At 36.0% G+C, this 23,348-nt stretch overlaps 2 long non-coding RNA genes and 1 pseudogene across 6 annotated transcripts; all 3 read left to right on the forward strand.

Annotated features, from left to right (window-relative positions):
• The first annotated feature begins 475 nt into the window (after positions 1-475).
• LOC147404662 (uncharacterized) lies at positions 476-4,397 on the forward strand. Of its 3 annotated transcripts, XR_015177865.1 has the most exons (5): positions 476-999; positions 1,140-1,224; positions 1,707-1,767; positions 2,592-2,723; positions 4,206-4,397. It is a non-coding gene; the product is annotated as an uncharacterized LOC147404662 (long non-coding RNA). The 3 variants fall into 3 exon arrangements; XR_015177864.1 differs by lacking the exon at positions 1,707-1,767 and having other exon boundaries at positions 489-978; XR_015177863.1 differs by lacking the exon at positions 1,707-1,767 and having other exon boundaries at positions 491-999.
• On the forward strand, positions 4,371-6,795 carry LOC147404663 (E3 ubiquitin-protein ligase AIRP2-like; annotated as a pseudogene). The gene is made up of 4 exons (XR_015177288.1): positions 4,371-4,400; positions 5,285-5,415; positions 5,589-5,987; positions 6,626-6,795. The product of XR_015177288.1 is annotated as an E3 ubiquitin-protein ligase AIRP2-like (transcript).
• Positions 6,796-9,599: 2,804 nt separating this feature from the next.
• On the forward strand, positions 9,600-11,561 carry LOC147404664 (uncharacterized). 2 transcript variants are annotated; one of them, XR_015177867.1, is made up of 3 exons: positions 9,600-10,129; positions 10,220-10,911; positions 10,975-11,561. It is a non-coding gene; the product is annotated as an uncharacterized LOC147404664 (long non-coding RNA). The 2 variants fall into 2 exon arrangements; XR_015177866.1 differs by having other exon boundaries at positions 11,004-11,561.
• The last annotated feature ends 11,787 nt before the right edge of the window (positions 11,562-23,348 follow it).

Genomic DNA, 23,348 nt, shown 5'->3' on the forward strand with positions numbered 1-23,348 from the left:
AACTCAAATAGCACAATGAAACCTTGAAAGGGTGTTGAGTAAAAGAATTGAGTTATGACAGATCAAAATCATGAGCACAATGAAAACCAGCGAAAGGTGCCGATGCGCAAAAATGTGGCATCAGACTTAATGAACCCAAAAAAAGGGCACTACGGGTAAAAAAAGATGAAAATAAGGGCTCTCCGTCTAAATATTGTCTTAGAGCCTCAAAGACAGGAGATGACTCTAAAGGACCCAAGAGATACATATATCTTAAGAGAGACAGATATCTTAACTTTTGTTTGGTAAATCTCATTTCTAATCAAGCCTTTCATTTCAAGTCTGAAACAATAGTACATATTTCAAAAGGATTATTTTCAAAAGCTAAATTGCATTGTATACTGATGGTCTTTACAAAAATTACAGAGTTTTACAAAACGTGCATACATCTTGCACAATCCAAACTTTCCCATACAGGTCAAAAATACTAGTAGATGAGCTGGAGAAATTATATCTCCAAAGTGTATTTAGAACGATCGAGCTCACCAAATGGAGCACTATAAGAAAATAGTGAATCAGGAACAAAATTATAAAACAGATTTTATCCGTTTCTAATTTAGAGACAGATTTAAACCGTTTTACCTATTAAAGCCGTTTTGTCCATTTCCCGTCTCACTATTGGGAACGAACCACTCTCAGTCTCTCTCTCTCGATCTCTCGCTTTCTCAGTCGATCTGTCTCTCGATCAGTCACTCTCAGTTGATCTCTCTCTCTCTCTCGCTCTCTCTTTCTCAGTCGCTTCCTCAATCGACCTCTTGATCTCATCTCTCTCTCAGTCTCTCCCTCGATCGACCTCTCTATCTCATCTCTCTCTCTCTCTCACAATCGCTCCCTTGATCGACCTCTCAATCTCTGCGGAATATTATATCGTAGCTCTTTATAGAGAGATTTAGCCCAAATCTCAGAGCGCCACAATGTCGACTGTCTAACCCTGAGAAGGCACATCTCGCTCTCTCACAAGTTAGATTTTCGTTTGATTGCTTTTTTACATTTTGATTCTCTCTGATAATTTCTAATCTGTAATTTTAATATTTTTTTTACATTAAAAATTATAATTTTCCTCAAATTTTTGATTTTTTTGATGATCTGTGGATGATTAGTTGTAGAGATTTGAAGATAATTATTTCTGATCTTTCTCCCTGGAGCTAGATTTACATGGATCACACCGAGTTAAACTCGGAGCAGGTATGTAATCGAATCGTGCTTCACTTCAATTTATTTTATAATTTCTGATTCTGAATTTGAACATTTGAAATTAATCTTCTCGCATTCGACTTGGATTAATCGTCTTAATACAGTAATTATTGAGCTGAGATCAAAATTCAGTGCAACGTAGTTGAGAAAATACGTTTTCATTGTACGCCCAAAATTTGATTTAATCTGGATAGTTTTTAATTATTATTATTATTATTATTAATTTAATATTATTTGAAGAGAAAATGATTATAACTAAAATGATCAAGGATTTGTTTGAAGGGAATTCGATTTATGGAAGATATGATGAACAAGGAGAGATTTGTAAGACTTGTGGTGTGATTCACACTGATTTGTTTATTGTAATTAATTCACAGAATGCATATTCCATTAGCTTCATTTTTGTGAGATTTGTTATGAATCTTCATATCTTAATAAATTTCTATTTGTTGGTTCTTAACCCAATTCTTTAGACTGGGAGATATTGGAATGTGACTGCTACTCATTTCGATTATGTTGTACTATACTTCCTGGGTATGTGAAACATTATTTGATTTATTATTTTTATTTTCCTGTTTTCGACCTTGCAATACGCGAAAACTATTAGATCTTTCAATTTGGACTACCACTTTGTTGCAACTTCAGAATAAGGCTTGACTTCTTCATTGAACAGGTCCCAACACTCATTGGGATCCTCCCTTATGCTGGTCTGAAGTTCTACATTTACGAGGAAATCAAGGGGCAGGTCCTTGTAGAACACCAAAAATCTGTTATGATGTGTTTATCTTGTGAAGCTTTAGTTGGACTGTTCGGACATACCTTCATATACCCGTTGGATGTCGTTAGGAGACAGATGTATTTATTGTCCCCCAATTTACCTCTTAGATACTATAGTTATACTTATACAATCATTTTTTCCTTTCTTTTTGTTTACTTCTAAAAATGGTGAGTACTCTACTGAGAGATCAATGCTATGAAATTGAATTGATCCATGAAGGCTTAAAAAAGGGAACTACCATTCTGATTAGGAAACCTAAGGTACTAGCCAAATGCATTGCAGAGTGGTCGCTCGATGAAACAGTAGTGAATGTGGTGCACTTTCAAGCGTAGATTCACCATTAAATGGATCAAAATGTTAGGATCATCCAGTCAGGTGTTGTCCCAAGTCCTAACTAGAAGACCTCCCTGGTGGAGTTAATTGAATGGTAGGCCCTACTCTCCTGCATGTGCCTCACATTAACCACCACGCAGTGTATAAACCTAAAGGTCTACTAGACAAGTATCTTATTTCTATAGTTACGACACTTGCTGGAAACTTAATGGTTTTGATGATTTCTTAGATTCAATGATATTCTCAGGTTCAAAGTTTGCAACCATCGTTTCAGCAAGGTGATCCCGGATACCGTAGGACAATGGATGGGCTTTCCTACATTATACGTAATCAGGGATATAAACAGTTGTTTGCTGGTTTAAGCATCAATTATATGAAGGTAATGGGAAAAAAATCCTTTGTTTGATACAATATACACATCTTACACTATGTACCAACTATGAGTTTTTTTTTTTTTTGGATTTGGGAATCTCCTTGAAATGAGTATAATTAACGGTAACGTGTCTCCATTATGGGGTTTCAAAATGACATTAATCATATTTATTGATCTCAAATATATGCAGAGAACTCAAGCAACAAAATCATCGGATTAGGCATTATGAACTCGATAAGTTGTACTATAAACAATTTGATGAATAGATCTTTAGCAAGTCAAAATACGGGGAAAGTCATTTACTTTCTGAAGAAGTTAGAAAGTTCGCAAGGGGTCCTGATTGTGTTGCCAGAAAATATAATGGTTATATTACTAACGGATTTAGATTTCACACTAAGGCCCGCGAACAGAAAAGGAAAACTCAAAATAGCGGAGTTCTCGTGGTTGCTACGACAACTAGCTTCGCAAGTGTTAATGACAGAAACCCAATTGAAGGAGATCTAAGTTATTATGGCATATTAAATGATATCATAGAATTGTACTATTATGGGTGGAAGTGTGTGGTATTAATTAAGTGTGAATGTGACAAGGGAAAAAAAAAAGATGACTTGGGGTTCACTGTCATGATTTAAGGTGGTTGTCCAATACTGGAGTGAGTGAATATGATGAACCGTTTGTGCTATATCTCAAGTCATGCAAGTTTTCTACATTAAAGACTCTATGGATACAAACTGGTATGTGGCCATGCAAATAACACCTCAAGATTTTTTTGAAATGTGTGTGGACTTTTCTATAGATGATATTGAAGAATATTACCAAACTTACCTTTTGATGATCCAAATGTGGTGGAAACCTTGATCTTCGGGGATGACAATGTAACTTGGGATAGATCAGATATGCATGGAACAACTATTGATACACCTCTTACCTTTATCACTAGAGATGAAGAAGAGGGTGTGTTAGAGTTTAAGTTCAATGATGATGATAGTGGGAAGTCTGAGTCTGAGTCTGAGTATAATGGTGTTGATAAGCAATGATAGTGACGGAAATGAGTCCAAGTTGTACTTTTGAGAAAATTACCTATGTCTACATATCAAACATACCCCAAGTAATTTACTATTTAATTTCTAAGTTAGTTTCTTTGATACTTATTATCAAGGGTGGATTTAGAGTGGGGGATTGTGGGGGCTATTGCCTCCACAAGAGTTTTCAAATTCTATGGATTAATGTGCTATTGCGACAGATTTTAATGGCGGATAAAGAAATTTACCACTATTGCCCCCACAAAATTTTTTTCCACTCTTAGTTGCCCCCACAACTATTTTTTTCTACTCTTGGTTGCTCCCACATGAGCAAAATCCTTGCTCCGCCCCTGCTTATTATTTATCAATCATTGTTATTTTTGTTAGTACATGGCTAAGCATAATTCTGTTTTTCCTTGTTGTTCTTGTATATTCGTTTTTATAAAACTAATTTTTCCTTTTCCAGGCTTCATATAGGTTTTTCCTTGGATGCGAAGTGTGCCGAAATGCTTTAGGTCTCGCACTTCTTATGGAGGTCGTGGTCATTTGGATCCAGGCCAACAGAGGGAGGCAAACACTAGTAGATCCAAACCTGATCTAATCATCCCTCCACCTAGTACATTTCCCAACCATGCAAAGCAAGCATCCACTTCTACTCCAGGTAGGATAAAATAGATAATTTTGTTTACATATAATTTTGGTTCCACTAATTGGGTATCTGTTTTATCTTTTGTTTTTTTGTTGGGTATGTAGAACTTTAAATTTATCTGTAAAGGGTTTCTTTCTCTCCCTCTTCTTCCATTTTATTGTGTTTTGGGGGAGTTCAATTTGTTTTATGCATGTATGAGTTCTAAAAATTCAGAAAGAAAATACCCATGAAGGGTTTTAAATTTATCTGTAAAGGTTTTTTTTTCTATTCTCTTCCATTTTGTTAATGTTTTGGAGGAGTTCAATCTGTTTTATGCAACGAATGCACTCTAACAATTCATAAAAGAAACATACACATGTTGGGTTTTAAATTTATCTGTGAAGGGTTTTCTTCCCTCTTATTTCATTTTATCATGTTTTGGGGAAGTTCCATCTGTTTTATGCAATTTATGCACTTTAACAATTTATAAAAGAAAATACCCATGTTGGGTTTTAAATTTATCTGTTAAGAGTTTTTTTTTTCTCTTCCATTTTGTTATGTTTTGGTGCAGTTCAATCTGTTTTATGCAGATTATGCACTCTAAACATTCATAAAAGAAAATACCCATGTGGGTTCTAAATGTATCTCTAATGGGTATTTTTGCTGTTATTCTATTTAATTTGTATTTTGGAGGGCATTATAATATGTTTATGCAAATTATGCACTCAAAGTAGCCAGGAAAGAAGAAACCCACTTGTGGATTTTACATGATCCAAAACAAGAGCAAATGCAGTCGCCAATCAAATTTTTTTTTTCATGTAGTGTATTGGTATATGTTGTTTATGGGCAAAGCTGAAGTGGGCTTTGATGGAATTTTAATTATTTTTTTGCAGGGCAGTTGCAATACCAAGAGCTAGGGTGGTGCTTGTCTTCAAATGAAACTTGCTTACAATGAGTTGGCACCAATCTTTGTGTTTTTGGTCCAATGGATGGATTTACGTGTCTACTCCCAAGATATTCAAGCCTTTTCTACATAATTGTATACAAGGTGGGTTGTTATTTCATTCTCTTAATTCTTAGCTCCAGTGCAAGTTTAGAGAAATCATAAGGGATAGTTACTATATCTTGTTTTAGATTGAATATTCAAGCAAATGTGGAAAAAATTGGGTTTTTTGCTTCTCCATTGGGTACTCCCTTTAATAGCTCTCTTAACTTGTATAGGTATATGCAGATGGAAGGATGAACATATCTTCTCATGGAAGAAAAGCGACTATTAGGGAGTTCTATGATTCGTAGACTACCCCTTTGTTTCCAACTATTTCAATGTGGTTATTGTCAAGTTTATAATTTATTTTCCCTTTTAAGTACTCTAACAATAAATAAAACAAATGCAGCAGTGATATTAACATCCCTTGAACATCTCCAAGATAACTTAACAGAGCTAGATTCTACTCTTGAGAAGGGTAGATGTATCGAGATGCTTGGCTGGAAGAGAGTGGGAGAGGGGAGAAAGCTCTCTGATTTGGATTTTCAAAGAGAAGATGAATGTGGGATTTATATGGAACCTTGCACCAAGATGGTCTTGCCTAACTGTTGTCACTCTGTCCATTAACTGCTACCGTAACTGGTAACTTCAAAATTCATTCTTCCTTTGTATGTTTCCAATGAGGCATCTTTATGAAAAATGGAAAAAAGACTTATCTGAAGTTGTATAACCTGTGTCAAAGTCATTCGTTAAGGTGCAATGACATGGTCTAAGCAGCAGTTATTGAGACCTTAGGTATCATGAACTTCACTATTTTGTTTCATAATAGGCACAGCATAGTTTTTCTTCAATGATGCTTATTATTGGTTACTGGTCTTTTTGCTTTTAGTCTTATAGTTAGATGGATTGATGTAGATAGTTGGTGCTATCGCATATGTCCCATGATGAGGCCTATTTTTTTCTTGCAACAATGGAATTTTTTTTTTTTTTTTTTTTTGGGGGGGGGGGGGGGGGGGGGGGTTAATTATGGTATGAAAAACTGATATGATTATACACATGCACACACGTTGCAACAATATTTTCACCCTTTTCTAAACAAATCTAGGACACCGCTGATGGTTGCCATGCATGAAGATGATTCTGCCGACTTGAGAGAATAGACAGAATCTTGGAAGACACGCTGTAGGTATACAAGTTGCACTATGATCAGTCTATTTTTTTTGTTAAGGGGACTACTCTAATCATTGTTCTTATGTGGGATTTGGGTTTTCAGATCTCAAATACTTCTTTGAAGGTGCGGAAGCTCATCATGAGAGTATGCAATGTGGTGACACAAAAGGCTGCTCAATTGGTAGTTGGATCTTAAAGAAGATAGGAAGGGATGGGAGTGATGGCATTGCGAGTGGAAGAACCAAGAGTTCAAGTGAATTAAGTACAACATGAGGCGAACAGTTGTGGAAATTGAGGGGAGTCTATTTTCGATGGATTTTAATTCTGGATTTGTAAATTATGACTCATTGTAACTCTCTTTGTGTATAAATTAATGTGATAGAGAACCTCGATGTTCTCTATTTGGGTCTATTTTGACCGAGGGTAATAGGTGCATAGAAAAGAAAAAAAAAATTAAAAATTAAATTTTTTTTAAAGTTCAAATATCGGTTATTGACCATTTTAGATATCGATTTGTAATTGATGTCTAAAGTCTCAGACTTAGGACATTAGTCTTATAGACATCGGATTTTAAAGCGATGTCTAGCATAATTTTTTTTTTGTTAGTGTGCAAATGCAGATTTGGAATGGTTTTTAGCTGTTCCAAATTATGAGTTCTGGAATAATTTTTAACCGTTCCAAATCCTGAGATCTAGAACAGTTTCCAGCTGTTTAAATTCATTAAAGACGCCTCGATTAGAGATAATCTGTCAACTGTTTCATAATGGCTTAGGAACTGTTATAAACGGTTCCTAATTTACATATTTGTTATAGTAGGCCTTCCCAAGATTGGCCAAAGATAATGAAGTATAGGGATTTGTTTTCTGCTCAACTCCATCTTCAAGAAATGATGGGTGAGTTTGAGGCATAATGTAACACCCCCGACCCGACACGTCACTTCACGGCTAACTTTGCTGAAGCAATGGCACGTGATCCATTTATGGAAGTAATTCAAAATTTGAAGTAAATGTAACAATCCGCAAAGAATATCCATAACATCAGGGAACAACGCCATATGTATAGGGAGCGGTTTCACGGACATACTTGAAAACATATAAAAAATGATGAAAGGAAGTCATTGCATGTTGCGCCAACGAACGAATAGATCTCGTTTTCATATTATAACGTGTTTTATAGCTGTGAACATGTTCGTTATGGAAACTTTAGGTGGATTTGCAATTACTTCCCTCAAAATATATGATTTTCCTTTTTAAAATCGTATAACCATCATATCCATCACTTTCTCTTTCTATCTTTTCTCTCTTGACTATAAAAGGGATCCCTAAGAAATCGTAGAACACTGATTTCTCTCCCCATTTTTTGATTTGAGCTCTCTCACCACGCCAAGATCTCATAGTGAAACCAAATTATATTACATTCCAATCTCTTTATTTTGAGTACAAAACTATCGAGATTGAAAATTTGCTTTTGAGGTTGGTTGAGAGAACAACACCTATAACAGCATGCCAGGCGGAAATAAGATATGATAATCACAGAGAATCAGTAGAGATCCTAAACCCAACATGATCACACAAAGGATAGCAATGTCCAATGTGTAAAGGTCTCATATCCCCACTAAGCCTCTCAGTAGTAGTCTTCGAATATAGTTTTCCTATTTATTTTATTTTTTAATTTCAAAGACACATGAAAACAAAAGGATGGTATGAATATTTGCAAAATCAAATGGATCGGTGTGTTGCTAAACAATTCAAATGGATTAGTATGTCATCCTTCCAAAGTCAAAGTACCAATCAATAGAAAACTATATAATTTTTCATTAATCTAGATTTCATTGAGCAAGCAAACCTACTTCATATACAAAACCCATGTTCTTATAAATACATCAGCCCTCCTTATTAACAATACAACTCATCCAAAACAAAATTCACGTTAAACCTCCTCTAGATTCTATATATATGTAGAAGCGTTTTTGTGATTACCTTGAGATCTCCCCTATAATTATCCGATGCAATATAGCTCTTGGAAATCGCCCCCGTTCCCTATTCCACAAAGCCTCTGATGCCTAAGGTAGACTCAAGAAAATTTTAGCAAAAATTAATTATTATGGAATTATATTTTTTTTGCTTACCTCAGATGTGGGGATCCTTACTTATTTATAGAACAAGGAATATGAATTTACATCTTTTTTCCCAACCTTATCTCCATTTATTTCGGGATAAGAATCATGTAAGATCTTCTCTCCAAGAGTCCCATTTAGTTCTATCGTTCGAATCCCGAAATCTTAGGGATTAGACCCCTTCTTGCTCACCAAATTCCGTTATCCCGACCCATATAGCCTCATTAAACAACCAAGTGTCTTTTCAGTCACGATCAGAATAATGGGAACAACAAATTCCGTTGTTCCTACATGACACGTGGTGTTATTTCTTATGTTGGAGAATTTATCCCTCTACATTGCCCCTTCTCTGAAGGTCAGGAGTATCCTGACCTTCCGAGAACTTATAATGTCTTACCACCGAGTGGTCAGTTCTCGACTTCCAATTTATGAAACGACACGAGTTAAAACGGTCGTACGTGCCCAATGTGCACATTAAATAGTCATCCCATGTATTTCGTCCTGGTTGGTCCACAACCTTGAGCCGTTGCTTCTTTATGAGGGTGCATCTACTGCTCTCATTTGGTGTCCCCAATGGTTATTTTTCTCCACTTGGCACTTCTGTATTAGCTTGATACGGGGCACATGGCGTTCGTCGCTTCGTTCTTTGAGCGTAATGATGGCAGGTATAGCCCATCATGTGCCCTATATTCTAGGAGATCTTAGCCATAGAATGTGTTGCGTATCTCGAGGATGTCTTCCTTATAAATACCCCTTCCTTTCTTTTTCATTTTCACTTTTCTCCATTTCTCCATTGAAGTGTTGCTAGTTTGCTTTCTCAAGCCTTCCTCCGTTCGATTTTTTTGGCCAAAACTTCGTTAATCTCTCCCTTTCCTTTCCCCTATCTCAGGTACCCTTCTCTGTCTTTTCCCTTTTCTCCTTTGTTTAGCCATTTTAGTTACTTTTTCCCTATAAAAAAACCCTAAAAAATCATGAGTAAAAAATCCTATGTCCCTACGAGACCTTTTATGGAAGACTTCCTAGCTACGTTTTTTGTTCCAGAGTTTGTAGCTATGGAATGGTGCGACTCTCCAGTTCCTGATGAGACTTGGGAGAGGGATTCAATCATTGCCATCTGGGGTCAGTTCAAGGCCGACCTCAGGGTTCTATTGTCCCCCCTGACTCGAGATGTCCTAAACTTTTACCACAAGGCCCATGGGCAGATGATGAGGAACTTTTACTGTCTGATCATCATGATCGAGCTGATGAATTCCCGTCTCCCTGTGGGAAAAACTCGGTCTTGTTGACATTTGGGCCTAGTAAAAGCTCTCGAATGCTCCCAAGAGGCCTGAGTTTTTTACCTACTGAAGAGGTAGGGTCAGGAAGTGCTACTCCAGCTCCCTGAGAATAACAACGAATGGTTCCTTTACCCGGTCAAGCTTACGGGCTTCTGGGAATATGCAGAAGTGCAATTTGTTCCTGCCCTTAGAAATCACTACTTCAACTAGACGGGTAATATATTTATTTATTTTTCATTCATTTTATTCTGACCTTCTCTTTTAATTGATTGACTAATTATTTATTTTTCTTTGACTTTTGAAGGTGTGAAAGATAAGAATCTGCCACCAACTCCCATCCTTAAGTCCATTCTCAAGGACAAAGAATTTAGGAAAAGGCTCTCCCCAACTCTCCCCCTTACCACCATTCTTCGTCCAGGAAAGAGTACTTCTTGTCCTTCCCAGACCACCATTCTTTTCTCTACCACTTCCTCTTCAATCTACCTCGAACCTTTTAATTTTGAATTCGAGGAAGAAATGTCTTCCCAAGTCGTCACCCGAAAACCATCTACACGTAGGTGCCCGCTCGGCCTTACTGGAACTACTCCCACCCTCATCTCCGTACTGCCTCTTGTCAATCCTTTATCCAACTTCTTTCCATCCCAAACAAGCTCCCAATTGGGAAGTGGTGACTTTGTAGACTAGGTCACCCTAGCCAGCTCTAACCAATAGAGCAAGTGGCTAAAGAAAGCTTCCTCCTCAAAGGATCATGACACTCCCCTAATCCCTTCTGAGGAGGCTCGTGGAGCTAGGGGATCTCTTCCTCAAGAGATCTCGCTTGAGGAAAAAATCTTCATCGTCAGGATTCCCATGGGGTCTTCGGTGCTAACTGACCCCAAAATCACCTGGGGGCTGATAGAGGGAAGCCTCCTTTCCGCGGACAAGAAAGCCACCATTGGCCTTCTCGAGAAGGACCCAATGTCCTTCATTGATGAGCTTTGCATCCATTTTGCCAAGGTATTCTCTTCTCCTGTTCTCCTCCTTTTTAAGAATTTTGTATTTTATCTTTATTTTCTTCAGGCTCAGTATGGGATGTTTGCTCTGACCAGGGGGAAATCGTACATGCTTCGGAGTTCTCGCTCCTCCATGGAGGCGAATGACAAAAAAGTCTGACTTCAAGGGTCATGTGGAAGGATTGCAGGAAAAACTCAAAACCCTGCAAGACCAACTGACCCAGAACTTTATGGCTTTTGAAGCTTGGGTGGATCGGTTGAAAAATGAACTTGAAGAGAAGGAAATACAGAAAAATAAAGCTCTTAAAGATTAGAAGGCTGACCTCCAATGTCAGCTTGATGATAATGTGAAGGGGTCGGAGGAGGCCGTGGAAGAAGAAAGGAAGCTCACAGCCTGACTTGAAGCCACTATTCTCAAACTCCAGAAGGCTTCTTCCTAGGCTGCACCCCTGATCAACTTTGATCTTCATTCTCTCCTGATGCCCCCCCGACAACGTTCCTCCCCTACCGCCTTCCAATCCTATAATTGTGCATGTTGACCCTATGGAGGTCTGAGTTTTTTTATTTTTTTTATTTTTTAAATTTCTTTCTTTTTTCTCTCTTGTAACTTTTTATTTTATTTTATGTAGTAATGAATATTTCTCTTTCTTTTTCTACTATTATGTTCTACTTTATTGTTTTCATACAATTTAGTCCCAATTCTCTCATAGATTGGAGTTCAGTTCATATAGATCCGACCCTACTGTTTTGGATAATTTTAAGGCCCTACTCCTGAAATAAGGTTCAGTTCCCATGGGACCGTCCTTTGTACCTTAAGTAACTCTGCTTAACTTCCTTATAGAATAAGGTCCAGTTTCGAAAAAACCGAACTTATTGCTTTAGATAGGATTTATTCCATTCACATCATAGAACGAAACTCGGTTCATGAAGAACTGACCTTATTACCTTAAAAAATTCTACTCCATTCACCTCATAGAATGAAGCTTCTTTTCTATTGAACCAACCATATTGCTTTTCACTTCATTTATCTCGTAGAATGAAGCTTGATTTCTACATAACCAACCCTATTGCCTTGACCGAGTTTCACTTCATAAAATGAAACTCAATTTCTTTGGAACCAACCATCTTGCCTTAATTCGATTTCACTCCATTCACTTTATAGAATGAAGCTCGATTTCCGTAGAACCGACTCTATTGACTTAAACTATTTTTCACTTCATTCACCTTATAGAATGAAGCTCGATTTTCGTGGAAACGACCATCTTGCCTTAAATAAATTTTACTTCATCCACCTCATAAAATAAAACTCGGTTCCTGTAGAACCGACCCTATTGCCTTAGCCAATATTTCATATCACTCTCCTCATAGAATGAAGCTCGGATCCTAAAGAATCGAATTTATACAAAAATTCGAAAACCACATTAAGAACGAATAAAAGACTTTATAAAATAGCTTGATTTGGGGCCTTCCCCTAAAAAATTATTGTAAAACCTCAATAAATTCTACTAGACTAAAAGAAAGCACAAAAGAAATACTTAAATTATTGCTTCCTACTAATATAAATTCTACTTAACTAAAAGAAAGCAATTAAAAGAAATACCTAAACTACTACTCCCTATTGATAGAACCTCATCAGATAAAAAACATTCCATGGTGATTCAATTGAATCCCCGACCATTATCTTCAAATGATATGCCCCAACTTTCTCGAGCCTATCGATAATGTAAGGGCCTTCCTAGTTTCTCCAAGTTTTTCCGTTGTTTGGAGCTCGTGTGTTCTAACAAACCTTCCTCAACTACAAGTTTCCTGGTTTGAATACTCTTCTGTAGGTCTTCTGATCATAAGATCTTTTTCAGTCCTGATGATATCGTCTGAGTCTCTCCAATACCCTTTCCCTTGTCTTATCCATCCAATAAAGGTTTAGAGCTATAAGTTCTTCGTTGGTGATGTCCCCAACCAACCTTGTTAGGTTTGTCGGACCTTGTACCTCTATTGGAATTACTGCCTCTGTTCCATATGTTAGTGCAAATAGAGACATACTAGTACCCCCTATATGTCGTAATTAGGTAGGCCTATAATACGTTATGTAGCTCGTCCACACACCTTTCTTTCCCCTTATCTAGCTTATTCTTCAAGTTGTCAAGAATCATTTTGTTCGATGCCTTGACTTGTTCGTTCCCCTGTGGGTACCTTGGTGTGGAATTCAGCATTTGAATTCCATATTCCTGATAATAAGCCATAATATGGCTTCCTTTGAACTGCTTCCCATTATCGGCCACCATGACATAGGGTATTCCAAACCTAGTTTCGATAAGCAGGAATTCCCTTTTTCGCTAGCTCTGGGAAACAGTCCCATAATGTCCAACCCCCAGATAACGAAAGACCATGAACTAACGATTGGCTGCAACTCCCCCGACAGTTGAGGAGTAATCCAAGCATGTTTGTGACACTTTTCATACTTCTGAATGTATCTCTTTGTATCCTCTTGCATATATGTCCTGTAGTACCCTTGGGTTATTGCTTTGTGGGCCAAAAACCTTCCTCCCAAGTGGTTTTTGCATACCCCTTTGTGTATCTCCCCCAGAACTAGCCTTGTTTCATCTATATCTAAGCATCTTAAGTGTGGGCCCCCGTAAGACATTTGATAGAGTTATCCATTTATCATAAGGTACCAACCCACCTTTCTTCTTAGCTTCCAGGCCTCCTTCCTGTTTCTTGGTAGAATTCCTGACTTAAGGTAATTCACTGTGTTATCCTTCTAACTTGGTTTCTAGTCTACTTGTATGCAATCTTTCACCCTTTCAATCTCTGTGCTTGGTTTGCCTTGAAATTTCGACTGGTATGGTTCAAATTTTCGTCTCCCCAAGCATTGATGCCATAAATACTAGAAAATCGTCATACCTATGATCATCTTTGGATATCCATGTCATTTTTACCCTTTTGAATTGCGTCATCTACTTTCGAATGAGATCCACGTATTTAGCCATTATTTTATCTTTCGTTTAGTGTTCTCCTCTACATTATTCCACCACCAACTGAGAATTGATATAAACTTGAAGTTCTTGGATCTTTAGATCCTAACTCATCTGTAGCCCTCTGAGCACTATTTCATATTCCACTTTGTTGTTGGGGGCTCTGAACCCCAATTTTACCATTTTTTTTTTCTAATTTTTCATTGCTCAGAGTAACCAATACCGTCTTGATTCTCGATCCTGAAAAGTTAACCGACCAAGGATGACTGCCTACTAAGAAATTCTTTTTAAGCACTCTTTGGTTCGAATGTCAAATCGAATTCTTTTAGGATGACTACCTACTTAGAAATTCTTCTGGACTTCTCCTACCTATAGAGGACTTCCATGAGTGGATAATCCATGATGACCTTAACTTTATGGGTTTGGAAATACGGCCTTAACTTTTAAGCAGAATATATTAGTGCGAGTCCTTAGACCGCTTACTTTTGATGAGCATATTGTCTATGTATATTTCCATAGTATCATCAAGCTTGTCTTCGAATGCTTGGTCACTAGTCTCTGGTATGTAGCTCTTACATTCTTTAGGCTGAACGACATTACCTTGTAGCAAAATAGGCTTTGTTTTATAATAAAGGTTGTCTTCTCCTAGTCCTCGAGAGCAAACTGAATTTGGCTGTACCCTAAATATCCATCCATGAATGAAAGCTTCTCATAACCAGCTATATCATCCACCAACTAATTTATCCTCGGGAAAAGAAATCGATCCTTTGGGCAAGCCTTGTTGAGATTAGTGAAATCAATGCATACCCTTACCCGACCATTCTTTTTGAGTACTACCAATATGTTTGCGATCCAAGTAAGAAATTGTTCCTCCCAAATGAATCTAGCTTCTAGTAGCCTAACGATCTCTTTCTTAACTGTTTGCCTTAGCCTTGGGGCTAACCTTCGAGGTCTCTACTGTATGGACCAAAATCCAAGATCCACATGCAAGTGATGAGTTACGATTTGTGGATCTATATCGGGCATGTTTCCCAATGTCCACGTGAAGACATCCTGCTTTTTTCTTAAGAACTAAACCATCTTTTTCTTTTCCTCATCTTCTAATTCTGACCCCACAAAGGTCCAATGTATGCCTTATTCTCCTAAATTGACTTCCACCACCTTCTTTACTGCTGACACCTTCTTTGTCAACGATTCTTTCTTAAGAACTTATTCTTTAGATTTCATATTTTCTCCCCAATTCTAGGGTTCTATCTTACATTCTAATACCCTTTGATTTTTTTGCTACACACTCTCATTTAGGTTTTGATTTTGATTGTCGTGTACTGTTCAAACACCAATGTGATTGTGTGTTCTCTATGGCACAACTTTAAATAAGGCAAAATGTAATAGTATATGAATGGAGTGTATTTTCGGATGCAAAGATATAAGTAAAATGACATGGAAGACCTACATTAGCATTTTGGTTTGGTGTTCGTACATATTTTACTATTGTTTTATGCAATGAATGTTGATGGTTATTCTCTGATATCTGCTTCCCTTGGATTTTTTTCTCCAACTAGTTAATTGTTGTTTGGGTAATAGGAGAATTCTTATTTTTTTCTATGTGAAATCACTTCATGAATAAGGCTGATGCACACCTTTATGGTTGTCATTTTATATGTCATTTCACATTTTTTTTCTTGACACCCATGAGACGTGCCTCAGTTTATTTTGTGTGTTTTTTCTTGATGTGGTTTGATGTTTTATTAGTTATCAAATATTTTCTCTTTGGATGATTTATTATGATGCTCACTTTTGAGTTCCTCTGGCAGGCAAGCATCTAGGGGACTTTATTTTTATATCCCAAAATGCGCACATTCACAATTTAATGAAGATTCATCCAGAATTAAGTGTTACTTTGTCAACAAGAGAGAAAAATTGTTGAATATTAAGAAATTAAAGATTGGAGGAATGAAAAAAGAGATAAAAATACCAAGAATCAAGGAATCAAAGATATTTGACGAGAAGCAAAAGCGCTATAGAGAGATTTTAGAAACAATGATTTTGAGTTTATGTGCACAGTAAATGGGACAAAATAATAGTCCTGAAGACAATTGTTTCGAATATTATTCTTAGGTCTGTGATCGAATTTTGTAAACATCTTGCCTTTTATGATTCTATAAATGGAAGGGGAGGGGAATAAAAAAAAAAGGAGATGTAATTGAAAAAATGAAGACAGAAGAGTGAGTTCAGACCTGAAAACTTTAGATTTGAGAGGAATTCTTTAGACATCATGGAGAAAACGTTTTAAAACAGGAACATTATATTCATCAATGAAAAGAGAATGAAGAATTCATTGAAAAATTGGTGGAAGATTTTCATCTTTTCTTGGTTTTTATCTCATGATCTCTATTTCTTATTCTTTTTTTTTTTTCTCTATCTTAGATTTAACTGTAAATTTCTATTTTGGATCTCAGTCTATTTATCTCTAATTTAATTTTGTTTATCAAAACAAATTTTCATAATTAATTGATTTATTGTCTTGTTAATTGATTCTAATTCATCAAATTTGATTGAAACTCTGCTATTTTTAGAATTTTTCGAGTTTTGGAACTATAATAAACATGTAAATCAAATCCAAAATAAGACCAATCACTTTTTCGTATTACGAGGTAGGATTCTTGATCCTCCTCCATGTGGTGGAGAGGAGATCAACCAAGAATTCATCATTGTTCCCCCAATGATTTCAAATCCAAAAATCTGAGATCTGAGAATGAGAAACATCTTGAGCTATGATACGAGTGGGGAAAATAGTAGGCCTCTATTGATCAAAACTAAGAACTCATTTAGTTTCTAAGATCAATCATGATGACAGTCTTAATAGCAATTCGAGATATAGAAGAATGTTTGGATGAATGGACTTGTTCTTCATACTATCAAAACAATGCAGAATAAGGATATGTATCAAGCACACTATGATGACAATAGGAACGAAATAAGATGAGGTATAGTGTGTTCACCTAAGTTAAGTTCGATACGGTAACTGTGGATGTTAGAACATGGGTCCGATGACTAACTAGTAAAGATTGTTGTCAAAGAGTGTCTTGCATGTTAGAGTTTTAGGACATATCGGGTAACGATTCCTCAAATCTTATCTTAATTCTGACATCTTACCAATATGGCCTTTTGAATGTCTTTTCTTCTTCCCTGATTGTTTGAGTAGTGTATATCTCTATCTCCTTACTTCCTTCATCCCAATCGTTAGAGATGTAGATGTTCCCACACTCTCTTTTGTCACCCTACCTTTGTCATCATGTCTCTTATTGATCATGTCTTCTATTTCTACCTGTGCATGCATAATATTTTCATTTAATAGATGCATATTGGAGTTATTTCTTTTTTATTGATCAAGAAAAAGGCTACCTCTAACCTTCGCATGATTTGACTTTTTTCCATTAGAATTTGGTTTGCAAAATATATTTTAGTATCAATATTGGTCAAATATACTTTGCATATATTATTCTAATTACCAGATTTACCTGGTACATTCTCTTCAGGAATGATTTTTTCTTTTTTTTTCTTCTTATTTCATTTCCTCTATTATCACTTCTTTTTTTTATCACCATCCTTGCTTTCATTTTCATCCCATTCTAGGTCATTTTCATCCTCTCTGGTTTTTTTTTTCTTATAAGACCTTGCTACTACCTGCATCTAATATGGTGATTTTTCCCTACTATACCCACCAAGACTTTTCTCATTATTTTCTTTTGATTTTTCTTCATTTTCTTCCTCAGATTCTTCTTCACTGTCCTCCTACAGTTTCTACTGATTTCCCTTGTGCTGATGACTTTTTATTCTTACCTGTAACTCTAATAATAATAGTTATTTCAATAACATTCTTCATCTTTGAAGACTTCTTCCAACAACAATAATATATATATATATATATATGGAAAATGTTCGGCACCCTACCATTTTCCCTACAGTTTGTCCTACGTGTTTTGTCCTATATGGGTTATAAGTTTTGGAATGGGCTAATTTTTCGTGATGATCTCTATGGTGAGAAGATCATCCTCACCAAAAGTCAACCGATTCCGAAACTTCTACCCCCATGTTTACAAGTTGAAAAATCGTGGATCATCTATTTTTTGTAAATCATTTTTGATAGGGTTAGAATTTTCAGAATGGGTTGATTTTTGGTGAGGATGATCTCCTCACCAAAAAGCAGCCCATTCCAAAACTTCTAACCCATGTAGGAAAAAACACATAGGGCAAAACGTAAGGTAAATAGTAGGTGTCGAACATGCCCCTATATATATATGTGTGTGTGTGTGTGTGTGTGTGTGTGTGTCTGTGTGAGTGTGTGAGTGTGTGTGTGTGTGTGTGTGTGTGTGTGTGTGTGTGTGTGTGTGTGTAATCATGTCAAATTTGTGGGTGTGTTCCTTATTTTGATTCTAGCATATTTTTTTGTCTCAAGCCTTTTTTTTTTAAAACCCCCAAAGTTCAAGTGTTGACGCAGTGCTCAAATCTTTATCGTAACTCTCTCTCTCTTTGATTGTATAGAACAATTACCTCGATTGTGTTCAGATTTTTACGATCTATTTCACTTTAAAGAGAGAATTTAACCTATTTTGTTGCATTCTTGCTATGAAACATTGATTTTTCCCTTTAGATATCCCATTTTCAATAAGTACTAACTAGGGTCTTGGTTTGCCTACCTAGTTTGGTGTTTTAAATAACAAGGATTTAGAATGTTATTAGTCTTATCCTATTGCATCATATAATCAAGGATTTTCAAATTTTATTAACCTATTTAGACTCCTTATTATTTACTTATCATGGTTAGTCTTCTTGATCTTATTGTATTGATAATGTTAACTATTGTTCTTCTTTTCCTCTTCTTGTTTTGAGTCTTTGCTTGCACTATTTTTTTCACCAATTTTTTCCCCAGTACTTTATTTCTTATCATCTTTCCTCCAATTGTTATTTGCAATGAAGTTGTTGTCTTTATTGGTGCATAATCAATGTCTGTTTCTTCTTATAAGAAATCACTTCTCAAGACTTGAATCGACAATTCCTTTGCTTTTTCTTCTTTTTTCTTGATGTATGTAGGGCCAATATTTGGTATTTCTATTGTTGGATTCATGTTTCTTTTTTTTCCAACTACCAAAAATTCGTATCTCTCACCCAGTAAATTTTGCGTTGTTGTATATTTTTCCTTGGCTACCCAATCTGTCCATATTGCATTTTGGGAATTGGTGTTGTTGGTAATATTATTTTATATCTCTCGCATGCTCTTTTGAATCTGTTGTACTGAAGCATAACAATTTTGGTAATGGTTATTGTAATATCTCTCATATTCTACTATAATTTGACATTCTCTGCTTCTGGAAGCTATTTCCTATGACTGACTTTGTGGAACTCTGAAGAAGTGGCCAAGAAACACTTCTAATGTATTATGTTTCTCATATGGACATTGTACTGGCTAATCCTAATCATAATCAAACTATCTAGCTACTAGTGTGGATTTTATGCTAGCAGTCTAGCTATCGGATCTTTCTTCTACATTTTCACCACTAATAGATATGTGGGCATACACAAAATATAATCAAGAGTTGTTATCCTATATACGTAGATCCATTCGGTTGATGACCTGGCAATGATTTCTGGCCCTTCAAAAATTGGCTCTATTGTAAATTCATTTTGTTGATATGGTTTCCAAGATATCTTGTCACTTGAACACAATGCCTCAATGTATCCACACGTGATCTAGGTCTGCTAGTTTGTTGTTACCATAGCAACAAGCTCTGTGTGTGTTCGGCATAATTTATTTTTCTAGAACTATTGCTTGACAACTTCAATAGGCCCACATATGCAATACCCAAAATGGCCCATATGATAGCTTTATGGGCTTTATCATTCTATGTTTAGTTGCAAATTCTTGATGAATGTTGTCAAGTCCTTAATACAACTGAGCTACCATTAGACTAACCAGACTGACGTCTTTCCCAGCCAGAATTCTAGCCACGGTGGTGAAAAATGTTGTTTTGATGTAGTGTGAAATGACTGCAAGTGTTACAAAAATAGAAAAGAAATATAACAAAAAGGCGACTAGATCCGTTTCCTTGCAATATGATTTGTTATACATCTTTCTCCAATTACTGAGATAATTTCTTCCTCTAGTTTTCCCAGATCTCCAACATATGTTCTCATGGTTTCTATTATCTAGATTTCATTGACATATGTGCCTTCAAGTTTACTCCGAGGAATATATGCAACTTCATGACCACTGAAAATCTTGTAAGTCTAATAGCATCATTTATGGTGAATGTATATTATTGTTCAGGAGTAATGAATGTATGAGTCCCTAGGTTCCATAATTATATCAGACCTGACATGAGAGGCATGTTCACGACCACATCAAGCATTGAGATTTCTATTTCTACTAGTAATCCCAATTTTTCAAGGTTGTTCCTCATAGAGTCATGCCTTAATACTTGTTTTACCCAATTGGCCCATTTTACTAATTCCTAGCTGTTGACATAAAACAAATCTAGGGTAATGTTTCTGCTATCTTTTTGTCTCAAGAAATGGAGTGGTTTCTTCCTAATTTGATATGTGATAGCCCCTTTAAATATCAATGTTGATTGTAAAGTCATTGTGTTTTGCTTGCGATTGATTTAAATAACAGATATGTTGATTGAATCCTATTTATGAGGTTTTTGGTATACTTCAAGGTCTTTTTCTTATTCAATTGCTTTAGTACCCTCATCATCATCTCTACGGACATCTACTTTGTACCCCTGGCAGGAACTATTTCCTTGTTTCGTTTTCCCATGATTATTGAGGATGTTGTTGCATTAAAATTTTGGACTTCGTACCGTGTCTAGTCTTAGAGTAGAGGGGGGTGAATAGGATAATTAAAATTTATTTCAATTTATCCAATCTTAAATTAGATTGATTAATTTGACTATGTATTTTAAGTCATTCACTTAGCCTCAATTTTGCACTCATATAGCTAATTTGCATTTAATGAAAATATATTTGGAATTTAAACATTCATTTTGTCATGTCATTCAATGGCACATACATAATATATGATTCGCCCATTTGACATTCATGGCATCTCATGGCAGTCAAGTGTAAATTGCAGAATCATAAAATATGCACGAGACATAAAACTTATGATGCTAATCCAATGTGTCTACATCCATACTCACGGTTAATCTCTAGTTTGTAATGTAAATGAAATTCACTTAGAATCTACACATTCATGACATGACATACATAGCATAGTGTTCATTCATAACATACATTCATCTAAGTGTAAACTAATAGAGACATTTCCACAAACACAAGATAAGCATTTTATAGTGGTTCGACAACGTGCCTACATACACTCCTAAGGTCACCTTTGCAAGGTTCTTGGAGTTCACTATCATTGAGATTTATGGGTCACCTCGAACCTTTTTACATAGAATTTTTATACCTAGACTAAATTCTAAAATCTTAAGATCGAGATAACGCATCCTATCAAAATTGTGAGTTTTGTTCATCGGAAACTCACGAACTTCTACTCTTGTTAAGAATCTTCAACTCTAACAAGAGCTTGATTTTTAAGGGTTGAACCAAGTAACCACATATATATATTTTCAAAAATAAAAACAAACTCAAAGACTTACTAAACTCTAGAAGATTTTCCAATGACGATCTTGAGTTCTTCGAATCCTTGAGCTCACAAGTACGTTTCGACATTTGGATCTCCCAATAAAGCTTTTGAGTTCATCTACTCCTTGTTATTACTCCTACCATCGTCTCCTTTTCTTTTTTGCTCCATGAATGTATCAATGTGTGTTAGGTTTGATGGTTGGAAAGGGATCAAGTGAGAAGTCTAGGAAGGTTGAAGGGTTCATCTAAGTTAGACTTTCATGAGAGTAGAGAAAACTCTTAAGGTGTTGAGAGAAGATAGGAAATCTTCTCTAGGGTTTGATCCAAAGGAAATGTATAGATTGAATGGAGTTTCAACTAAGGTTCGGACCTTTCAATGTGTAGAGAATGTTCTCTACATGGGAGAAGGGATAATACAAGTTCTCTAGGGATCAATCCAACCCAAAAATAAACTCAAGAATTAGTTTTATAGCATTTACGGTGATTTTCGGAGCTCAACGGTAAAAAATATAACCGTTTGCACTTTCTGCCAGCGTTGCTTGAAAATTTCGTGCTTCGTACCATATCTAGTCCTAGAAGGGGTTGAATAGGATAATTAAAATTTCATTCAATTTATCTAATTTCAACTTAGATTGATAATTTGACTATATGTTCTATGTTACTTACCTAGCCTCGATTTTACACTCATATCTCTAATTTGCATTTAATGAAAATACACATAGAATTTAAACATTCATTTAACCATATCATTCAATGGCACATTCAAATATGATTTACTTATTCAACATTCATGACATCTTATGACATTCAAAACATTCAAGTGTAAATTGCGAAATTATGAAAACATGCACGAGACATAAGACATTTAATGGATTGGCAATATGCCTATATCCATTCTTACGGTTAATCTCTAGTTTGTAATGCAATTGAAGTTCACTTAGAATCTAAACATTCATGGCATGATATACATAGCATAGTGTTCATTCATAACATGCATTCATCTAAGTATATATTAATAGAGGCATTTTCACAAACACAAGACACGTATTTTATAGTGGTTCGACAACGTGCCTACATCCATTCCCAAGGTTCCTACCTAGGAACTTGGTGTTCACTATCAAAGATGTTTATTGTTCACCTCGAACCCTTTCTATAGAATTTTTATACCTATGTTAAATTCTAAAACTTTAAGATCGAAAGAATGCATCATCTCAAAATTGTGAGTTTTGTTCCTCGAAAACTCACGAATCTTTATTCTTGTCAAGAATCCTCAATTCTAATAAGCACTTGATTTTTTAGGGCTGAATTAGGTAACCATATACATATGTTTTTAAAACTAAAAACAAAATTCAAGACTCACTCAACACTATAAGGTTTGACAATGGATATCTTGAGTTCTTCGAGTCCTTGAGCTCACAAGTACGTTTCGACCGTTAGATCTTCCAATCAAACTCTCAAGTTTTTCGACTCCTTGTAATTACTCTTACCATCATCTTATTTTGCTCCTTACTTCATGAATATATCCATGTGTGCACAAGGTGATGTTTGATTGTTCGAGAGGGATCAAGTGAGAAGTCTAGGAAGGTTAAAGGGATTCACCTAAGTTAGACTCTCATGAAAATAGATAAGACTCTTAAAGTGTAGAGAGAGGAGAGACAATCTTTTCTAGGATTTGATCCAATGGAAGGGCAAGGGTTGAATAGAGTTTCAACTAAGGTTTGGACCTTCCAAAGTGTAGAGAAAGCTCTCTAGATGGGAGATGGGAAATGGGAGAGCAAGGGTTCTCTAAGGATCAAATCCAAGTGAGAAATGAGTCAAA

The sequence above is a fragment of the Akebia trifoliata genome, chromosome 4 (genome assembly GCF_017979445.1).
Source record: "Akebia trifoliata isolate Shusen 1 chromosome 4, ASM1797944v1, whole genome shotgun sequence".
NCBI lineage: Eukaryota > Viridiplantae > Streptophyta > Magnoliopsida > Ranunculales > Lardizabalaceae > Akebia > Akebia trifoliata.